Genomic DNA, 21,309 nt, shown 5'->3' on the forward strand with positions numbered 1-21,309 from the left:
AGTTTATGTGTATTAATATGTCTTCATAATGCTTGCATTGCCACTTTCGCCTAAAGGATTAGTCCTAAAATATATTTCCACAAATGTTCATTGTAACTAATTATAAATATTTTGATGATAAATATAAATCATAACCTCTTTATTTGTATTTTATTATTATTTAGGGAGGAAAAAGTGCAGTCAGGTGATGGCGTCCATGCAGAGCCATCCATGTCTGCATGAAATAATGAAATCATGAAACTGTATATTTTAGTGTGGTCCAGTTTGTCTAAACAGTGGAGAAACTCCACTAACTGGGTCAACGACTTTTGCTTATGCTAAGATGGTTGCGACAACAAGCACTGGACTAGTACAAGTACAATACTATACCAAGACTGAAGAGCATGTCACAATAGCAAAGCTGTAAAATGACACAAATAAGTATACCATACTTACTACAATGTGTCTTACATGGCATGCCTTATATATTCAAAAGTGAGACCATTTCAGTGATACTTTCATTTTCTTCTTTTTTTTCAGATGAAACTTTCTGAAAAGGAAAATCAGACTTGAACTCACTTCATGGCATCTCAGGTTAAGCTGACGTGCTTGACAAGCCTTGACTTGTGCTCTGTTCGATATGCTTAACAGCACCGTTATTCATGGATTAATACATGAACACCTTTCAAACTCAGCCTTACAGCCTTGAGTCATTGCAACTGAATGAGGTTTTCACAAATTTGCAAGGAACCCTCTAGCTTACTGAGAAATTGTCATGTTCAAACAAAGGACAGCAGAATTTTAAAACTAGTAGCAACTACAATTCACAACTTATTGCATATATATATCTCCAATATATATACACCTAACTGTATACACAAGCTCAGTGGAAGGGTGCTGCAGAATATTGCGCTTTCTCCATTTGTGAGCTGTGGCTCTGCAGTAAAATTGCATTATGAACACAAAATGCTGATATTTTCTCCTCATACATTCTTAAGATCTCAGTGAAATAGACTGGTATGCAATAAATTGCCTCTGCGTTACGAACAAGCCTTCCCCTTCACACACACATACACAATGTAATACAATGCCTTGGTAATATTATATGACTAAAGAAACTCTTTTTGGGAAAATAACTGGATTTTACCCCCAATATAATGTCTCTGAGGGGCATAGGGAAAGATTAATGTGGTAAATATGAAAGACTATTTTTAGGTCTCTTGGACTGCTTAGCATTGAGTCAGTCTGGTTGCTGTTCCAAAAACTGTGGCAAGCTAACATTAAATCTGAAACAGTTCTAAGTCTGAGAATCATACATCTCTATTTATATCCCTGTTAACTATGGTGTCTCATTTATTTTCGCCCAGATTTTCTCATTTGTTTTTACTGAGCTTCAAAGCTTCAAACTGTGAATTTTCGCTTCAGTGTTGTTTAGTGAAAGAATGGATGTAAAGAGCTGCAAAAAATCTGCAGATTGTTTCAACTGGCAAGCTTTCTTTGAAGGAGATTCCATTGCCTGCAAGAAGATAGGATCAGATCAGCAAAGATTATCAAGCCACAGTACTTTACAACATCTTCTGGGGGACTGTGATTTAGCTTTGGGCTACAGGAACCTCAGTGATATCTGAAAGTCTTTTCTAGCCACATACTGCAGAAGATGAACACACAGATATGAGTTAATATAATTCAGATGTCTGTCAAATGTGCAAGATAAGCAGGGTTACCTGTACTCTGAGAAAAATCCTGGGACAGTATTACGTTATATGAAATATTTGAATGAGTTATATTATTTATAGGTAAACTATGTTTTTGCCAAGTTTTATTTATAAAGTACTAATCAAGTGCCCGCTGCCACAAGCATGTCAGCATCTGTGAAGTCACAGTGCCATTACATTTACCCTGGTTCAGGTGTGATTTCTCTAAAGAATCTTCACATTTTTGAATAAATATACGCAGATATTTAAAGTAAAATTATTTTTCTTTTTATAATTTTTTATTTATCATACATTGTATGTCTTTTATTGTATTTACATTCTTATATGCATTTAGCTCTGTTTAATCAGTTGTCTTGTAAAAGCACTTTGTCAGCACGACTCTATATTTATTGCAGATTATATCAAACTCATTAATTAAAACCTTGACACCAATCTTATCTTTAACAAAAATGCATATATGATATACCCACAACATTTATGAACTGCTAAATTTAATAAAATTGCTTCTTATTCACACAATGACATTTTGATAATATTCTTTAAATAAACTTTTAAAACTTTTTTTTATTTTTACTTTATAATCTTAAATAAGTATGTTTTTTCCAAGGTAAGTCACAGTAAAGTTCCCACACATGCATCCCCCCACTGTAATCACATGAAGTCCTGTTTAGCAAGAAGGGCCAAAACTGTACAGCTTTGTGGAGATGCACGTGCATCTCTGTGCAAACTACACAAAGTTCTGTACAGGTAACCATCAGCTGATATACACAACTTCCCAATTGTGTTAAGCAACCTAACACAGTTGGCTTTGACAATTTTCCTAAAGAATAACTCACTGGTCACCTCGCCTCACTGGTGGGGAAGGAACCAGAGCTAGTGCAAGAGGAGCGCTATCCACTCGATATAGCTGGGTTATATCTAGTAGGTAGACCTACTTCAAGCAGAGCAAGGATTTTGGATTCCTGGAGAAGGGCTGGAGTAGCCCACAGTGAGAGGCACCAAGCAAGTATGGGGATACTTGCTTGGTGGGGATCCCCCACAAAGCATCAGAATTATGTTGAGCGAGAGAGTCGCTTCCTGTCAATTTGAGTCACATGGGGTAAGATTCCGACTGTTGTCTGCGAATATGAAACAAAACAGCAGTTCTTTGAGTCTTTAGATGGGGTCTTGGAAGGGGTTCCAACTTCAATGCTCATGTGAGAAACTGGCTGCCTGATCTAAACCACAGTGGTGTTTTGTTATTGGACTTTGTGCTTGTGGTGAACTGGTTATAACAAACCATGTTCAAAGATATATGGCTCATAACTGTTTTCATCAGGTTCTTATAAACCAAAGTGATATCTGTGTCTGAGTCCTCAGCACAAATACAAACACTTTTTCAATGTGTGCTGGACTCTGCCAGGGTTCCCTGTCATCAGTCCTGTTTTTTGATTTTCATGGACAGAATTTAAAGGCATAACCATGGTGAAAAAGATGTCCGCTTTGGGAACCTCCAAATGGCATCTCTGCTTTTTGCAGGTGATGTGGTTCTGTTGGCTTTATCAGAGTGTGACCTTCAGCATGCACAGGAGCAGTTTGCAGCCAAGTGTGAAATGGCTTGGATAAGAGTCAGCACATCCATTCTCCACCATTCCACCATGAGAATGGTGGAATGTTCCCTCTGGATTGGGGGAAACAGTATCTTGAGATCTTATTAATCAGTAATGGGAATCTGTACCGTGAGTTGAACTCGCAGATTGGTGCAGGATCAGCAGTAATGCGTTGTAACCGTGTGTTGTGGTGAAGAGAGAGAGGTGAGCTGAAATATAAAGCTTTCAGTTTACCAGTCTATGTTCCAACCCAGAAATTTGGGTAATCGCCGAAAGGGAAAGGTTGTGAATACAAGCTGCCTAGATAAGCTTCCTCTATAGGTTAGCTGAGCTCAGGCTTCGAGCTAAGGTGAGGAGCTCATGCATCTGAAGAGAGAGTACAGCAGCTGTCTCTGTGCATGGAAAGGAACTAAACGGGAGGTTTCCTATGGAGGTGTTCTGGGTATGCTCAAGTGGCAGATGACCAGAAATGCTTGGGTTATTGCTGCCTTGTAATTATATATAGCATACAGTTGTAAAACTTGAAAATATAAATGAGTCATAGATACTAAACAATAAAGCTTTTCTTTACTGATATAACATTATTAATAGAGTGTATGGTTTATTTGAAAGCTTGATCTTCTGACACCATTGAGAAAGAGGGTGAATGGTACATGTAAAGACAACTAACATATCAGTCCACATAAGCATTCAGAAAGCATCCCCATCTAAAGTCAAATAGAAGAATATATGAAGTGAAGCGCTGCCTTAAGAAGAGCTGCCTCTTTCATGCAACTTAATAAATATCAATATAAAAAACAGTGGCAACACCTGCCAACCCGTTCCTTACATTGAGCCACCATGCTTTAATTCTTTGTAGTGAGCAAATGCAAGTGGAAGGTACTGGCTTGACATTCACATAGTAAAAGACAGATGATGCACTATTGATTTGGGCCTCCAGTTGCTTTTCTCTGATCTTCTCAAAACTGAGAAGAATATGTTTGGCAGGTGTGCTGATTTTAACCTAGGGCCTGTAGCTCACTTCAGCATAGCAAAGAAAATGTTCTAGTTCAACTATAGATAGATCTGATAGAATCTGATAGAGCGTAGCTAGAGAGGAGATGCAGAGCAGGTTCCAGGTTGCTTTTAATCCACATTGTATGAGCTTCTGCGGTTTAATTTCTTATGAGACCTCAGGAATTTGCTAATGTTTGAGAATAGCACCCACCCTTTTATTTTACCTCCCAGTGTTACATTGTCTTTGTTGCTTGTGTGTGACAAAACCTCCCCTAACATATCCACATTAGAATCTCTTATTAACATATGTACTGCATGTACCCTAAAATTAATATTTTGGTAATCTTGGGGTATGTATGTAAACAGTTAGAGCTCTTTTTTGTTAAGCCGAGTGTTCTGTGAGTTTGGTGACTCTTTATATTCATTGCAAGTGTGTTGTTTTAATGTATTTTTATCCAGCATGAAAACTTGCCTGCAGGGATAAATAAAGTTTATTGGATTGAATTAAATTGAATTGAAATGGCCCTGCAATGGCTAGAGAACCTTCAATGAGTCAAAGCCACCCTAATTTGACACACCGCACAGACAAATCTTTATTAAATTAAAAAAAAAAGTGATGGAGTTGGTGTGTTATGTTGTGCTGTAAGAAAACAATATTGCTTATTTCTAAAAGTTGGCAAGCTTTGTTTAAAGTTTGGTTAAAAACATCTTCATAGTCCTTGGTGCTTTTGTTCTTCAGATGCAATTTTATTACATTTCTATTTCTTTATGCGTTAGACTTTTTTAACCCTTTAAAGCCGGTCGGATCAGGCACGCTCCATTTTGCATAACTATTTTTAAATCCGGGTAGCACTGCAACCACGTGAGCTAGCGCAAAATTTTTTTTTTGCATATGAAACCGGAGGAGTTGTACTTACATCTTATGCCTTCAGCTTGTCCTAGGTCACAGTTTCCTTCCACATATAGCTTTGCAAAAACTGCATAAAAAGCACTTGCAGCAACAAAAACATAATATTCCAGAAACACGCTTTGCCGATCCGATCAGCTGTTTGTAACACTTCCTAGTCCATCAGCGCGAACTATCGCATGTTCGCCATGTCCCGCCCGAAACCGGAAGTGACGTCATTTTGCGGAAATGTAGCTTTTTACCATCAGGGCCTTATGAGCCTATATTTGTGTTTTTAAAACTTATGTTTGACTTTATGACTTTCTGTGTTGTTTCTGGGATGCTTAGGACTCCTATTGCACTGCTGGAAATAGTTTATTTTGATGCATATGCTGTTTTTTTGCAAATTTGCATTATAATATTTATTTTCGTTTTTCCTGCAGTATATAAAAATTGGTGTATTTCAAAAATAAAACTATGAAGACACTTAAAGTAAATTTTCTGTGGTGGGAAACTATTTTGTGCAACTTTTTTATATTTACAGTTTTGAGGGATAAGCCTCTTAAATTTCTCTAACTAGAAATATATGTTAAAAAAACAAAAACAATTTTCAATTTTTTTGTAGTTTATTGCATTTTTTGCAATTTATGTAATTACTATGCACTTAATGCATACATATTATTAAAATATGGGCTTTAATGGTTGATTTGATGTATAGCGACTTGGAATGCTCCCAAAAATGGCACTACAGCATGTAAAAATATAATATAAGCTCTGGCGGCCTTGGTTCTATACTAGGTCTTAAAGGGTTAAAACACTGTGTCTGCATGTTGAAGCCTACCCTCTAGCCACCGTCTACTTTATATGTCTTTCCTTGCATCTGTTCTTCTGCTACTGGCTGTGCCTTTACTTGTCCAACTCTTTTTGCGCACCTTTTACTGATGAAAGTTTTGTATAAATTGAATTATAAGAATAGCTAACCACATTCATGATCTGATCTTGGATCGCTAAGGGCTTTCAAATTTTTAACCTGAATCTGTTCTTTAAAGATACTTTACCTGGCTTACAAACACATATTTTAATTTAAACATCTTCTTAGAGTCATTTTTCAATAAAGAGAATTTGAAATATATGTTTTCAATTTTTAAACATCGCTTCTTACCTTCTTTATCAAGTAGGCTACTGTGGCCACCCAGAGGGAACACACCATGGAGAATAAAAAAGTCACTACCGTTTGTTACAACTCTATGCTTCCTATACCATTATAAGAGAGAGAGAAAAGTTCTGTTTGGTTGAGGGAGGCTGTATGAATTATGCAGTCCATGATGCTGATATGGGATCAGCTTTAAAGCAGCTTTTATCCACATAGTAGGCCTTTTCAAAAAAAGGGACTTGCCCAAGGTGCCGATATGGGATTAATTTTACAGCAACACTCCCATATTCCTCTGTTTGGAAATGAGGAATTGTCCATTGAGCAGATTTGAATCCACTTTAAAGCAAGTCTCTCCTACAGTCAGCTGCTCGGAAATGAGGAGTTGTCCATGGTGCTGATTTGGGATTGGGTTTAAAAGCTGCTTTCTCTATACTCCATTTGAAAATGACAAGTTGTCCATGGGGCTGATATGGGGTCTTCTTTGAAGCAGTTCTCCCCTGCAGTCTACTGTTTAAAAAATTAAGTAATAATCCAAATGATTTTGAAGCAGTTTTGAACCAAAGTCTTATGTTTGAAAAGAAAGAGGAATTGTCCACTGTGCTGACTTGGGATCAGATTTAAAGCTGCTCTCTCCTACAGTTTTCCATTTGAAAATCATGAATTGTCCATGGGGCTTAATATGAGATCCACTTTGAAGCAGTTCTCTCCTATAGTCTTATTTAAAAAGTTCCTTTCCATTCCTTTCCCTCCCCTGATTTGGGATCAGCTTTTGAAGCTGGTCTCCTGCAGTCTTCCATTAGATAATGAGGAGCTGTCCATGGAACTGTTTTGGAATCACCTCTGAAGCAACTATTTCCCAAAGAAGAAGTTGCTGCATTCATGCACTGCAGTACTACATGAATGCAGCTGCTTCCAGCCGCAAAGAATGATTACACTGACCTGAAAAGTCTTGATACATTGCAAGTATGTGCAGTAGTCAAACAAATGGAGCTACACTCACTATAGCATGAAACAGCTAACAGATTGCTACTTTCATTTGGCTTCACACCACCATTAAAAACAGTTCCAGTTCCTGCTTCTTTCTTGCTTTCTTTGTTCCTTCTTCAGTACAGTATGCACAGTAGCTCACATTCTTCCTTGGACGACATCTGTGCGCTATTGTTGTTTTAGAAATGATCAAATTAGCTTTAACTAGCTTGTATTGCTTGCTTGACTGAGACTGATCACACATGGGGAGCACAGTTAGTATTTGTGGGGCCTTACACAGTTTTTCACAGCATGATATTTGAAAACAGTGAGCCTTCCATTCTGCTCATTTGGGTTCAGCTTTAAAACAGCCATCTTTTACAGTCAGTTAGTCGGGCAGAAAAATAATATCTTTCCTTTAGCCTTCTTAAGGAATTCAGATGGAGTCCATGATTCTGATTTGGCAGCAGCTTACACTGAGCCTGCTCCATATTAGAGCACATACTGATGATATGGCAAGTAGCTCCTCTGTGCTGTACATGAAACACTCACTTTATTAACAATGTAGAGAAAGGGGTTTTTTTTCTTTGCATACATAAATTAGGAACATCAATGCATCTGGGTCCCTTTCTATTGGGAGAAATGACTATTGGTTTTATGACAGTGCAAAAGGAACTGGAAGCACAATTAGAATGCTGCAAACAGATGGTTAAAATACTTATGAGTGGGGGAGGGTGAACTACCTTTATTATCGATATTTGATTAGTGCTTTTCTTTGAGTCATTTATCAATGTTTCATAGTCAAGTTCTGGTGGAATATCGGGGTAACACTAATGTTATCTTCTATGGACCTTTTACCTAGATACCCATTAACCTCCTCCTTCTCATTGCTTTTTCTTATTCCCTGCCAACCCCTTCACTGCCATGTATTGATTGGCTGCTGGTGGTGTCTTACAGTACTATATCTACCGATATTTATGTTTGTAGCTGCTGGTCTCCGGTTCCCATTATGGGCTTGAGCGATAGGCATGGGCAGTGTTTCAACACCTCGCTGCTGAGGAAAAATGTAATATTCAAGAGACCTGTCCTTAGTCAGCACTTCCACCCCAAGAGCTGGCTATGTAAAATGACCAGGGACAGCAAGTATAATGAAGCGCTGTGTAAAGGCTTATAAAAGATTATAAGGGATAAACACTGATTAAACAAAACTTTTAAGGAAATAGCAAATTATGTCAGATTAAGTGGTTAATGGACAAGCATTTATAGAGCACTTTTTGAATGTATGCAAACACATGCATACAAGCATAGAGCACCTATTATATGCATACAGCACCTCTAATGTTCATGCAGATACTCTCACTCCAAATGCCTCCAAATGACCAGCACTTCCTCGTGAACTGCAGTCAGTCCAGCAAATGACAGTTGGTACCATACATGATAGCTACGAAAGTGCCAAAATGCCATGAACATCATCACCAAACATTTGGTTGTGTCAATGAATAAACTTCTAAAAAATGAAGTGGATCAGTACTATGTACCATGGCCAAAAATGACAGACTGCAGTTTCACAGGACTGCTTGTTGGCAATGATTACACCCTACTTCCTAAAGCATTTAAAAACTCATATGAGTCAAAACAATTCTCCACTTGGTCATCATAAAATCCTGAGTCACAATGAATGTAACCTTTCTATCTCTTTTTCTCCAGCAACCCCCTCCTCTCTCTTGCTCTCTGAATCTACCTTCCTTTATTTAGCACCTCTCAGAGAACAGCTTCTGCACACTAGCTTTTAAAACCCTTGTTGGTACATCAGCTCCCTAACCTTCCTAACCTTACTCACTGCACCTCAGAGAGATGCCAGCTTGTTGTGATGGTAGGTAATCTGCACCTGTACCCCCCACCCCCAGCCATCCCTCCACCTCTCCCTTTTTTTCTCATGCGCTCTCCCTGTGTCTCATTCTTGTCCTTCACTGCATATTTCACTGGCACACACACTCTGATTAACAGGTGAACCACTTCAAGGGAGCGGGCATACTTGACATTTTCACCTTCTCAAATACCCAAAGAAAATTTATCTGAATACCACCTCCAGATAATGTAACACAGTCCATTGTTCTCAAGCAATTCTTCATTTCCTTTTGTTGTTGTTTTCTACCACTCCTGCTGGTCATAAAAATAGTACTGTGTTTCTCTAGGCCTACTGAAGCTGAAAACTATGATGCTTCCATTTGTCTCACTCCCCACACACAAAATCACAATCTGCTCTTTTCTAAACTTCCCACCAAGGAATAAAGGTGCATTATGGGCTTGAGGAATGCAGAACAAAATGGCAAATTTTGATAATAAACCACACAGCAGGCTGCAAAAACTTTTCTCATACAGCAAAAGCCTTTAGTTTGAAAGTCACGACTTTAGTTTTTGCTTCAGCACTCATTGCTGGAACTTACAAGCAAACCCCTGCAACTGTCTTCTGTCTGTGGACTGGAATTGTAATGGTAGTAATGATGCACAATGTGCAGTGCTCATACCATTTTGTGGTGTTCTTTTTTGGCCAGACAGTATCCGTCTTTATGACATTCAATATGTTTACATGAATATAGAGGTCAAACGAGCACGCCTTGTTTACTTTATCTTCCAGTGACCCCCATCGGTCCCCAATTCTTTCTCTCATCTCCTGTCTCTCTCTCTCTTTCCGTTTCTCTCGTCCGCTTCATTGGTAGGTTCCCTTCATCACCACCAGGGGCTTTCCATACCGCGCCGTTCCGAGAGCGGCTTTGCCTTTGCTCTCTCTGCGCTCATCGGAACAGAGACTCCAGACGCGCAGCGCGGTGGCAGACAGGGCGAGCGGAGCGTCTGTCCCTCTGATTTTCATCTGACAAGGAATCGTTTACCTTTGATTGCAGGAGAAGCGCCAAGCTGAATAACCGTTACCGTGTCCCTCTGCAACTTGTCAAGGCAAAGGCATTTGTTCTCGCCACGCGATAACAAAGGTAGGACTTTGTTTTAATTTAATGAGAAAGTTCACCGTGCGCTGGCACGCTCTTGTAACATACATTTCTGTTGGATTTTGAAAATGCCCTTTGCCTTTTAACTGTAGGAGCAAATACGAGGGAACTGCAGAAATGTACTGTGGATTTTTGTTCTTATAATACTGTGTTTGTGTGCGTGCACATGTATTGATAGAGGAAATTAGAGCCTTTGCATTTTTTAATAATAAATGTATTTAATTGAAGGTTGAACATCGCCAGCTAACTTGTTGACACTTATCACACATTTAACATTTGTCAAGCACTTGGTAATAAGCGCTGCGCAGGACACAGTCGCGATTTCGATCACATGCAATGATTTAAATAGTAATCAGACTACTCTTAACGATTGCAAGGTTACGGTAGATCCGAAAACTGTGCCCGAAATTGGTCACTCACTCTGGGACAAAACTGCACCTTCACAATTTCGTCGCATGGATTTGTAGCAACATCTTCACGGTGAAATTGGGGAGAGGTAGTGGACTATACTGTGTGCATAGATTCCGTGGTGAATGGTTGTGGAAAATTCTATTTTTAATGGTACAAACCGCAACTGACTGTAGTAGTCATAGGAATAGACAGTCTAACTGTGTATATGCACATCAGCCTTGAAGCAACAACACAAAGCCTAACAAAATGAAATAACCTAGAGGTGGGGAGGGGGGCAAAACGACTGCACGCACCTCCTGCACACTGAGATGGGTTTCCGAGGACTGCAGCCACTTGATGCGCCAACAGGATGCATCTGGGGAAGTTGGATGCGTGCCACTGTGCACTAAAGCCATGCTGTTGAATGGATGCTGACTTAAAAGCATTCTAACATCTAACTAACTAACAAAATAAACAAACAAACAAACCACAACTCTTATCTTAGTAATGTTGGGATGAACATTCACTGATAGTTATGTAGACTAAAATATTTTAGTCTCATTAAACAAAAGTCTCATTCTTGCAAATGTAACATTGTCCCTTTTTTGTATCCTTCCTTTCATTTTCTTTTTTCCTATTACTACCAATTACTTTGGGTTTACTCATTTATATTTGATATTTTAATAATTTTCAGTCTTCATGTGGATCTAATAGATATTCACAAATCAAATTAGCATCAGCCGCAATTTCTATCTCGTTTGTTTAACACATTCTGCTGGACAAGATCCAAATTTCCTGCAACATGCACATCTCAGCAGTTACTGACTGAGAATTCTGCTCCTCTCCCTCTCAACCTTTCGCTGTGCTTTGTTGCCTTCTTTTAAATTGATTTATTTTGCTCAGCCTTCCAAAATATTTGTCCACATGGCATTTAGATTTGCTTAAATATTATTTGACATTTGTTATTCTCATGAAACAGTCCCTGAAGAGACAGGCAAATGTTAGCTCAATCTAGTGTTTGCTGCTTCCCACAATTTTGGACGCATTATACTGTAAGTACTTCACAACTACAAGATTGATCAGATTTCTTCCATGCCAGCTTAATATTTGTTTTGTAGGAAGGCAGACCCTTCATCTTGGTATCTGGATGAAATACAACCTGTTCCCAACTGGAGGACTCGTGTGTGTGTGTGTGTGTGTGTGTGTGTGCTTCATATTGCTGAATATGATTTGTGACCGTGGGGTTACAGTACACTTTAAGCTAGGATATTACTCTGTGACCTTGGCTAAGGTTAGATTGGTTAAGTTTACTCCTTAAGGGTGTCTACATTCTTGACTGTATATATTAGTGTGTTTGGAAATGTGCCTTCACGTATACGTACGTCCGTTCATGTACATGGGGAGTGTGTGTATTTGTGAGACTTCAGACAGGCCTCAGTTTACCATTTATCCGTTTATCCACACCTAATTGGTGTTTGAGAAAGTGAGAGAAATGCCTGTCGTTACAATAGCCAATCGATTACTTTAATTTTCCAATTAGATGCTGATGTGTACAGGAATCTGTCAAAGAGACAGGACCTCTAGGTGAGGGCTGCGACCTTTATTGACCCTGTGTTTGAAAAATTGATTTCAGAAGTTACATTATAGGATGGCAGTCAGTTGGAGTAAAGATCAGCGCAAGTTCAGGGAGATTTATTAAACAGTTAACTATTCAGTCATTACTTTAAACATTAATCAGGGGGCTTACTAGTTTTCTGCCATGTTGGAATAAATTTTCCACTTGCTGCAGCATCTGGAGGTTGTGTGTGTGTTTGTGTGCTTTAATTATTTATTTGTAATTGTGAAATTGCTTTATCAACTGAACCTATCTTATGCATGCAGTGACTGTGCGCTTTGTGATTTTATTTTGTATAAGGTTGTTTAAACAATTTTAAGAGGATCTGATATACAGGAATACGTACACCCCCCCCCCCCCCCCCCCCCCACCTTCCTCCCACACACACACACACACACACACACACACACACACACACACACACACACACACACACGCAGAATACCAAACATTTTCTTCAAGGAATTTATTTGCTATTCTACTGTCCATTAGAGACACATATCTGCTTTCGTAGTCTAACTATTCAGCTGGTGGTCTAACCAGCATGTACATTACAAGGGCCATGTAGCAGTAACCCAGATGGCAGGATAGGCTGATTGTGATTTATGTACCAAAAGTGAATGCATTACAGTGAGCTTCTGGAGTCAGTGCCAAATCCAGTGTGAAATTTTCACATGTGTTTTTAACACAAACAGGCATAGATGCACAAAATATAAGCTTACTTACATAAAAAGCCTGATGTGTGTGCATCAAGCAATGGCTCAGTTTCTCTGTCTCTCCTTTCTTCAGTCTATGTCTTGCTTTTTATCTCACCCTTTGTCACATACACAAACATGCACGTGAACAAACACACAGCTCCCCTGAAAAATCGTTTCGATGAAGCAGTCCACCATTGTGAGACATTGATTACCGTTTACCAAGCCTGCGCATAAATGTAGTGTTAAAGGAGAGATGGCTTGGATAGATACGAGAAGAGAGGGAGGAAAATGAAAGAGTGCTGGAACTAGAAAGAGAAAAGGGGAGCAAAAGAGGCTGATAGATGGCAGTGATGTGGCACTAAAGATGATATAGACGAGCGTAAACGTGAGTTTGTTGTTTTTTCTTTTCTCTTCATGCCTGACAAAAAAAAGTACCGATTAGACCAACTAATTGATTCATACTTATGATTAGGAACCTAGTTCATAGTGAAAAAACATATACATAATCTCTGTCTCTCTCTCTATCTAATACCCTCTAATACACACAGACTCACACACAAACACACCCATATACACTATAACACACATATTCACACTCCTCACTGCTCACACCTGCTGTCTTGTTGGCGGTCAGGAACGGTCAGCCCTTAGTCACTTCATTACCCCCTCCGGGCAGGGACTGCATCAACCGTATTACTGCTTGAGCTCTGTGATGGAATCACTAGGTAGAAGGAGACAGAGAGCTTAAGGCCATGGACCGGCTCCATGGTTGATTTTCCAGCGCTGTTTGCAACTGATTTCAAGAAGAGCGTTACAGGCAATACTTTGATCCAGCAATTTTCGAATACTGTGGCTTTTACTCAGGAAACTCAGCTGCTTTTACTTGTGATGAAACAAGTCACTCATACCTTTTTATTTGGTCACTGTTGAGGCTGTTTTGCAGCAAGCTAGTCAACAATGATTCAACAGTGCAGTTTATGTTGTCATCATCATGCCTTATTTTGTGTCCTTCAAGTTAAAAGAAAAAGAATAAAATTTCTGTATAAGCTTGTTTTTGTATAACAAGTAACTCTTGTATAAGAGTTGGATGAGAAGATTGATACTGCTTCCATATCTATATACTCTAAATATAAATCTACAGTGACTGGGCCATATACTTAGCTTAGCATAGTTTGGATTAGCGTAAAGAGTGGACGCATCGGAACGCAGCAAGCCAGGATTAGCAAAAACAAAAGGGACTCAAAATCATTACTAGTTAGTAATAAGTTATGTCCCCATTTTTTAAACTGTAAACATGTGAAAATGATATGTTGTTGTGAGGCTAAAATAACTGCTTTTTCTATCAAAAAGATAAATGCCTCATGTTTAGCTAACAGCCATAAGAATGATTTAGTATTCCAGTCTAACTCATTTGCAAATAATGTTTATTTTCCTTGCCGTGATTGTCTAATTCTAAGTTTTAATTATTATTTGATCATCTGTTTTTATTTAAACAGATGCTAATTTTGTGCTCCAAAAACAGTATAAACATGCACGTGGAAGTCATGCCCCTATTGTTACTGATAAATTCTGCTAGTTTTGCACAGTTAGACAGACCAAACATAAGCATGTAAACACAAACAAATGCCGAGCAGTTTTTATGTTCATCTGTTGTATCAGATGGATGCTTTTATTGCTTTATATTGGAAAATAAGTTAAAATGCATTGCTATAAATTTTTATAATGTTTTAACTTAAATGTTTATCTCTCTCTGTGTGTGTATCTATATCTATATCTATATAATTCTATCTATCTATGTAATTATCTATATATCTTTGTAAGTACAATAAGTAAGGGTAAAAATCACACCTGAGCAATGCATGTGACTAGTTTCTCCATACAGGGGGCATCTTAAAGCCGTCATCACCAACAAAGGTTTGTTTTCTTTGCACGTGCAGTTTGGATGGTTGGTGAGAATTCCATGTCAAGTATATTTACTTTGAAAATTGGTGACATGATGCAAGAAAAAAAATATATATAAGAATTATATACAAGAATTATACAAGCAATGCTCTTCACTGATAAGTTTTGGATGAAGCAGGTTATATCCTGGACAAGTCACCAGTCTACCGCAGGGCAAGTATTCATGCTCACAGCCAATTTAGAATCACCAGTTGACCTAACAAGCTTATCTTTGAACTGTGGGACAGAGCCAGAGTACCCAGAGACAACCCACACAGGCACAGGGAGAGCATGCAAATGCCACACAGAATGGCCTTGGCTGGCTGGCAAGTTTGAGCTCGGTGATAGTACAAACCACTGCATCATTGTGCCAACAAGTACAAGAAATACAACACTCACAATACTGTACTCCCAAAATTTACTTAAAAAAGAGAGAGTAAGAAGAGGAGCAAATGGATACCAACAATATTCAGTATCTGATAAAATTGATATAGGTAAAGTCTAAAAACATTTGGAAATACAAAGGCAATTTTCATAGATAACCTTTTTCTTTATGTTTTTTACTATTGGTACTATTGCTACTACTACTACTAGTGGTGGAAGAATACGGTAGATTATGTTATATATGTTTGGAGTTTTGTAAAATTTGCTTTTTGTGTGCTTCAGAAAAAAACAGCTTCTATGCACTACTGCTGGCAAATGGGCAGATTCTTATATAGCGCTTCTCTGTTGTAATTGAGCACTCAATACAACATGCCTCATTCATACAAGCACCTTTTTATCTAAAATTCGTTCCAATGGACAAATCAGAGAGCAATTTGAAGTTCAGCATCTTGCCTAAGGATATTTTGGCACGCAGACTGGAACAGACAGGGATTGAACCACCAACTTTCCAGTTAACAAATGACCTGCTCTATCGTCTGAGCTACAGTCACCCCTTTTGAAAATATCCATAGTGATAGGTTACGCTCAATGCAATAATGTGCATATTGCACTTGACACACAGTACACTTGTGATAGTTGAAGAAACGTTTCACACAGTCAGTTCTTCCACTGTGCTTTTGTTTGTTCCTCTGTTTTTTCTACCTAAATGTGTATGATTTCCTAGAGCCAGGATTTCATCTCTGGTGATGGGATCCAGACTTACTCAATCTGTGTTCATAGCTGGTCTGCCTGGCCTGTGTTTGTGCCTCTTGCACTGGAGTAGGAAGAACAACTGCTTTGTAAACAGGCAGTTCTTCACCTGGATGTCACGGTTCACAGAGACTCTTCCTCTGAGTCTGGCATAACCCCATTGGCAGAGCTTACAGTGGTGTATTTCTGAATCAGTGTCGACTTTGGAAGGATGAAGGCTGCCAAGGTAGGGAAAGTCATCCGCATTTTGTGGCTGAAATGCTTGATATCTTTCGAGATACATAACTTCAGTGAATCACATGCAAACATCCACACGCGAGCGCGCACATATATAAGGGTATTTTTTTCATATGTTAGAGATTAAAATGAACAAAGGATTAGAGGTGATGCGAAGAGGAGCAAGTTATTATCATATTGGTTTGTTTGCTCTTCTCATAACCCAGTGTGAGAAGAGCACTGGGGTCATTTTAATAAGTAAACAGTCATCTCTCAATCATAGCTTATTTTATGCTCTGTTCAGCATGTAAAACTAATGCCAGTAAACACAAATTTGATTCCGTTTAACAGGGAAATCTGTGCTTTTTTGTGTACTTTTTGTCCGTAGTTCCAATTATCTACTCTCAGTGTAAAGTGACATTTTTTGAGGACTGTAGATGCTCATTGATTAGTGTCCCTGAAATTAGATCTATGATAAGCTGTCACTTTTAAAGGCTTACAGATTGAGTCGAGTACAGCCATTAACAGGAAGGACCTCTTACTTACATGACTTCCAAAATAGACCATGTAATGCATCATTATTAAGATACACATACGATAATTGGTCGACTTGGCTGAATAAGTTAAAAGCAGAACAATTTTTAGAAACTAAAGTGGCAAAGATGTGTATCAGTTTGTTCCCCTTTGTGACTAAGAATCAGTTTATTAATGTTATGTTATGACTAATAGCCAGAATTCAGTGTTTCTTTGTGTGAATGTTTGAATGACTCTTATTCAGTCATTAGCTTGCTGCCTGGGAACAAGAAGGAGTTTTATCCATTTGCTACTTTTACCTGTCATAGTTCAAATGTATGGATGTTAGTTTAATATGAGACTACAGATTGTCCCTAGATGTGATTGTGAGTACAAATGAGTGTGTGTCCATGTCAGTTCATTTGTGAACTGGCAGCCTGTCAAGGGTATTTTCCTGCCTTCTGTGCTGTCTATGCTGGGACAGACTCCAGCACCTTCTGACCCTGAGTAGGAATAAGCGGATAAGACAATGGATGAATGAGCAAACATCAATGCTGAATTTGTATATTTGTCGAAATTACCCTCCAAAGCTTTTCATTTACTGTCTGGTAATGCAGCCTAGCAACAGACAGTTGGCTTCAGTGAGTGGCTAATACAGGCTTTGGGTAGTTCTCTTTGTCTTTCTCACACTCTTACTTTGTTCTCATTCTCATTTCTTTCTGGCAGGACTGCAAACTTGTGACTGATGAATGGTCCTGGCACACTGTTGTTTGTTATCACATAGAGCTAAATGCACAACCCTAATATTTTCATTTCTTTGTTTTTATAAATGTAATTATTTATCCCAGTAAACTTTCATCCATCCATCCATTCGCTTCCGCTTATCCTTTTCAGGGTCGCGGGGGGCGCTGGAGCCTATCCCAGCTGTCATAGGGCGAGAGGCAGGGTACACCCTGGACAGGTCGCCAGTCTGTCGCAGGGCCAACACACAGGGACAGACAACCATTCGCACTCACATTCATTCGAACATTCACACCTAGTGACAATTTGGATTATCCAATTAACCTATCCCCACAAGCTGCATGTCTTTGGACGGTGGGAGGAAGCCGGAGTACCCGGAGGGAACCCACGCAAACACGGGGAGAACATGCAAACTCCACACAGAAAGACCCCGGCCTGATGGTGGAATTGAACTCAGGACCTTCTTGCTGTGCGGCAACAGTGCTAACCACCGTGCTGCCGGTAAACTTTCAATTGAGATTAAAAAAAAAAAACTTTTTTCAAGTGTGACCTGGCAGCAGAGATGCAACTTTTGTTGCATCATTTTTTTAAACAGGTCTAAAGATTAGTTGGTGAACTCCTTGGCAATCTCCAGTTGGAAAAAAATGTTTTTTGGAGGTTGCTAGCTGTCACTAAGTGAAGTCACAACGTGTGTGCTGCACCAAATCCCGCTTGGTTTGCACGGACAAGGCTGACTTGTCTGCAAACGCTCCCTAACCACTGAGTTGTAGGGAAACTTGAAAAAGTGTGCTGCAAACTGAAAAAAGAGACTATTTGCATTCAAAATAAAAGTTGTCCCTTTGGGAAGACAGCACATTTCAAAAGACAAAACTTTAATTTGAAGGTGAATGGTCTCTGTCTCTGCTTTGCATTGAATTCTTCACAGTTTCATTACTACTTAGCCTGTAGTTGACAAGCTGGTGGCTTCCATGCAAACTACAAACTGGGGGAACCTGCTAGCAGCTAAAGCAATCATAAGGTTTTCATTGCAAAAGTATATAACTCTTTGTGGTCCATTCCACCTAGTGACAGTCATACCTCTCATAAATATTTGCCAACTGGTTGGGGATGCACTTTTGTTTCAGGTTGTTACCAGGTGTTTGCTGACTGGTCTCTACTCCTGTGTGACTGGGATTTCAGCAAATGATTTCACAGCAACCTCCAGAAACCAATAACAACCAGTTGGGGAATACTCATTTTTCCCCAGCGACCAGTGATTGCCAAATGGCGCTATCCGGTCTTCCTTACTAATTGACATAGTGGAAAACATATAGTAATAATAAATGTATATGCAAAACATCACAATCATAGTATGGGAGAAAATACAATATTAATAACTGGAAATATGATAGAGCAGTTAAGTTCCGTGGTAATTTCATTTTAAAGATTTTTTTTATCATGAAAACTGAAAGTGACACAGTTTTGGGTGCTTGGACAAAGAAGATATGTCTAAACAAATAATCCTACTACATAATAAATAGTTCTATCAGATTAGTGATGATTATTTTATTTCTTTTCATTTATTCTTTGTTTAGCAATTTAATAAAGCCCAAATATGTGTATGGAAACAACTAGTGTTTTTAATATTTCTGGATTTATGTATCTAGGCTCCATTGTCATATAGGTATTTGTCACATGAAAGACCAAACAAAACTACAGAATCTCTATAAGCTTTGCAAACAGGGAAAGAGCTCAGAATGCAGAAAAAAAACCCAATAAATTGTGCACTATTATAATCAATAAAGGTTACTCTGTATCTGGACTGACAAAGAATACCAGGTGTGTGGTAAGTGGCAGCTTTAAGAAATGTGTTTGCAGCCAGCATGGATATCACTTCCTCCGGGCAAAGTAATAACTCTTAATACAGCCCTTTTAGGGACTCCTTGGGAGTGGAACTAAGTTGTTTTCCAGTGTGACACTGTTGGCACTTCATAGAGGTATAATGGAAAAGACATCCTTAAATAATTGCAGTTAAAGTGATACTGAGCTGTTGGAATGAATTTCAGGCTTGATAAAATGTTCCCTTTAAAAAATATCACATGATCAAAATGACAAATTTGATGATGCAATGATGTTTTTCTCTGTAGTAAAGGGGTTATGAAATCTTCAGGTATGACTGTATAGAGTTGATCACATAACAATACTTTTCATCTTACTGCCACATAAAAGTACTTACAAACAAACACAAAAAGAACACACATTTTTAAGTTTTCATGTGTTTGCTGAATTATGCATTGATAACATATTCATGTGGATTGTTCTACATTATTACTAATGGTATAAGCTAGGGCTGCTCAATTAATCGAATTTTAATCACGATTACGATCTGGTCTTTCAAGGATCATTAAAAATGACTGAGCCGATTATTAGCCCCTCCCTCGTGCTTTACTGTCCCGCTGCTCCGTGCGGCAAATCGAGCGCACCTCTCTGCATTTCGAACACGCGTCACAACAATTAAGAGGACCCGAGGGAAGCTTGGAAAGCTAAGCAGAAGTTATTTGGAGAGGAGAGTGACTGCTGTTGGTTGAAAAGAGAGGTAAAAAAAAAACTTCAGTGGTGTGGAAACATTATGGGTTCGCGGAGTCAGACGTGGATCAAGTAGACACAGTGTGTAAACTTTGCTACGGTGTAATAGCTGCACCACAGAGCAACACTGCAAAGTTCACTAAACACAGATGTTTACATTTTTCATTTATTTATTATATTGCAAACATTTGCACTGTTATCAGTATTTGCACACTATTTTATATTATTTTTTAAAGTCATTATTCAATACATTGTTATTGTTAACCCCTTAAATCCCTGTAGAACTGGAACCGCGTAAGCTAGCGCAATAATTTTTTTGCATATAAAACCGGAGGAGTTGTACTTACATCTTATGCCATCAGCTTGTCCTAGGTCACGGTTAAGCTTTGCAAATATTGCATAAAAAGCGCTTGCAGGAACAAAAACATAATATTCCAGAAACACGCTTTGCCGATCCGATCAGCTGTTCCTAACACTTCCCACATTGAAACAGACATCAGCACGAACTATCGCATGTCCGCTATTTCCTGCCTGAAACCGGAAGTGATGTCATTTTCGCGGAAAATGTAGTTTTTTACTTGTAGGCCTTAAAAGCCTATACTGGTCATGTTTGACTTTTCTGAATAGTTTCTGGGATGCTTAGAACTCGAATTGCACTGCTGGAAATAGTTTATTTTGATGCACATGCTGTTTTCTTTGCAAATTTGCATCATAGGATTGTTTTTTCGTTTTTCCTGCAGTATATAAAAATTGCTGTATCTCCAAAAAAAAAACTATGAAGACACTCAAAATAAATTTCCTGTTGTTGTAAACTATTTTTTGCAACTTTTTTGTATTTAAAGTTTTGAGGGATAAACCTCTTAAATTTCTCTAAGTAGAAATATATGTAAAAAAACCAAAAACGATTTTCAATTTTTTTGTAGTTTATTGCACTTTTTTTTTACAATTAATGTAGTTACTATGGACTTAATACATACATATTATTAAAATATGGGCTATAACAGTTGTATTGATGTATAGCAACTTGAAATGCTCCCACAAATGGCACTACAGCATGTAAAAAAAATAATATAAGCTCTGGCGTACTTGGTTCTATAGGTCTTAAAGGGTTAAATAAATATCGTCAAATAATCAAGATCTCAATTTCAGTGAAAATAATCGTGATTATCATTTTTGCCATAATCGAGCAGCCCTAGTTTACACTGTT

At 38.5% G+C, this 21,309-nt stretch overlaps 1 protein-coding gene across 1 annotated transcript in view; it reads left to right on the top strand.

Moving 5' to 3' along the window:
• Window positions 1-10,023: 10,023 nt before the first annotated feature.
• cdh22 (cadherin 22) overlaps window positions 10,024-21,309 on the top strand; it is a 194,397-nt gene continuing 183,111 nt past the window's right edge. The window contains exon 1 of the mRNA XM_026166884.2: window positions 10,024-10,274. The gene's annotated coding sequence lies outside the window, so the exon portion shown is untranslated. The remainder of the gene's footprint in view (window positions 10,275-21,309) is intronic.

This window comes from Astatotilapia calliptera, chromosome 5 (genome assembly GCF_964374335.1).
Source record: "Astatotilapia calliptera chromosome 5, fAstCal68.1, whole genome shotgun sequence".
Classification (NCBI taxonomy): domain Eukaryota; kingdom Metazoa; phylum Chordata; class Actinopteri; order Cichliformes; family Cichlidae; genus Astatotilapia; species Astatotilapia calliptera.